Below are 2,237 nucleotides of genomic sequence, written 5' to 3' on the forward strand. Positions count from 1 at the left end.
AAAACCGGAGCTGGCTGAGGGTGGCAGGGAGGTTTAGGCCATGCCTCAGGGATGGGGCCACCAAACTCAGCCGAACCGGGCTGGAGTTGGGTGTCCCGCTGCGCCTGGCTGGGAGCCTTGAGCTTTCCTAGGCACTGGGCACTGCTACTGAGGGTGCTTCACGGGCCAGCTGATCTTCAGTGCCTCCAGGGTTAATGGCACTGGAAAGTGAATTTTCTGAATCACTCCTCAAGGCTTAGCTGCCTTTGTTTTGCTGAAATCCCACTGAATTCAGCAAACATTCAGGGCCTTGCACAGCTGTTTGCAAGCGGAGGAAAAACTGATTGCAAAACCAGGTGTTTCTTTGGCACTGTCCTGCTGGTTTGTGAAGAACATCCTAAAAATTCTTGTTCCCTGGAGCCTGCCAGCAGCAAACAGGAAATGCAGCTCAGCTCCCGCGAGACCCCAGGCGCAAGAACTGCCTCTCCTGCTGCTGGCATGAAGCCCTCCTTCACCACCGCTGCTTCACCTCCAGAGCTGCTCTCACCCCTAGCTTGGGCTGCAAGATTACTTTCTGTTAAAAAGCAATTCCGTCAAGGAAGGTGAACTGCAGGTCAGAGAACTGGGAGTAGGTGTTTCTGACAAGACTCAGGCGCCCCATCCAATTCGCCTGCGTGCTGCAAGACGGTGCTTCTGAGCACGGGGAGCTTTCTGCCTCTCTTTGAAGGCCCTGTGCTGCAGGGGACGCTGATCAAAGCTGAAGCAATTCTCTCCTTTGGTGCACCCCTATTCTTCACTGTTTTGCAAAACGCCTGTGGCTGAGCAGTTAATGGAGGCATCTGCTGCACTGGCAGAGTTCACTGACTTAATTAAAGACATCTAACAATTCTGCAACTGCATGTGAGACCAGGGGTACTCGCAGGGCTGAAACCAAACATCCTCAGCACTGAAAGCAAGCATCCCTCCTCTGCAGAGGGCATGGATCTGCAGCCAGACACACACATGAAAGTAGAATCAGGGCCCAAAAATTGAGGATGGGCTAGAGCCAGCTTGCACCGTGTGCCACAGAGCCCTCACCGCGCTGGGTAATGTACAGTCTCAGCTCACACTCACCTAGGTCAGATGTGTGACAAGTGGACAGAGCCCGGGACGCTCCTGCACGCACCAACGCTCGTCAGTAGGAACAGTTTACCTGGAAAACATTTTAAATAGATACTTCCTCATTGAATGAAAATTGTCAGCTAGTTTAAACAGACAGTAGGAAAATTAATCCCATACGAGGTGGTTAAAGTTCAGCCCCGGGGGGCTGGGAGCCAGGGAGCTGTGGCTGCCGCCTGGCGTGCTCGAGAGGCCGGGGCTCTCACGCACCCCCCGGCTGCTCGGAGCCTCGTGCCGGCCCTCCCGGAGCTGCGAACGCAGCCCCTCCGCGCTGGCAATGTCACTGGCGGTGGCCGGGACATAAAGCAGACAGAACAATCAATGCCGCGCTGCTCTGGTCAATACGAATTTACAAATGAACTTCTGTCAGAAGAGACGTTACTGGTGTGAACAGCCTCTGTTCTCAGTAACTTCCTTGAGGGGAGATGAGCAGAGGTGGGCACATCAGATACAGCAGCACAGAAGTGCAGCAGGTGAGGAGAGACATTCTGGCTGCAAAGTAGAAGTCGCTGGGGCTTGATATCCCGAAACCAGCATCTCTCCTCCTCATCCTGCTCCCGCTGCAAGGGGAATGCCCTTTTCCAGCCCATCTCCAGTGCGGGTGAACACGGCAGCACGAGGCACAGGAGAGGGGATGTCAGCGGGGCAGCGCAGCGTGTCTGGGGCTGTCCTGCCGAAGGACATGACAGCCGCCAGCACCAGCCAGTGCTGTTGTGTAACATGTCACGCGGAGTCTGCTCGCATGGAACCAGCGCTTCACCTTTGAGCAAATGCTGGATTGCTCTCAGCTGTGACACGCAAGTGATGGGGGGGGAACTGCAGCAGCTTTCTGGGCCTAGAGTTATTTCTGTTTCTGGTCCTGGAGAAAAATGCTCCCTGGAACCAGTCATTTGGTTGGTTTATGGCTTCTGAAGGGTCTCCTGCTCTCAGTTTTGCACCCTCATCCACAGAAAGACAGGAGTAGAAAAAGGGCAAAATAAATTACGTTTAGAAAAAAGCAGCAAGCAGCCTCTTCAAACAAAGACTTCTTCGTTAACAGGAAATTTATCTAATTCTGCCGTGTAAAGAAACAATGGAGGTATGAAGAAAGAACAAACACC

Source organism: Anser anser, assembly GCF_964211835.1.
Source record: "Anser anser genome assembly, chromosome: 9".
In the NCBI taxonomy this organism is placed as follows: Eukaryota; Metazoa; Chordata; class Aves; order Anseriformes; family Anatidae; genus Anser; species Anser anser.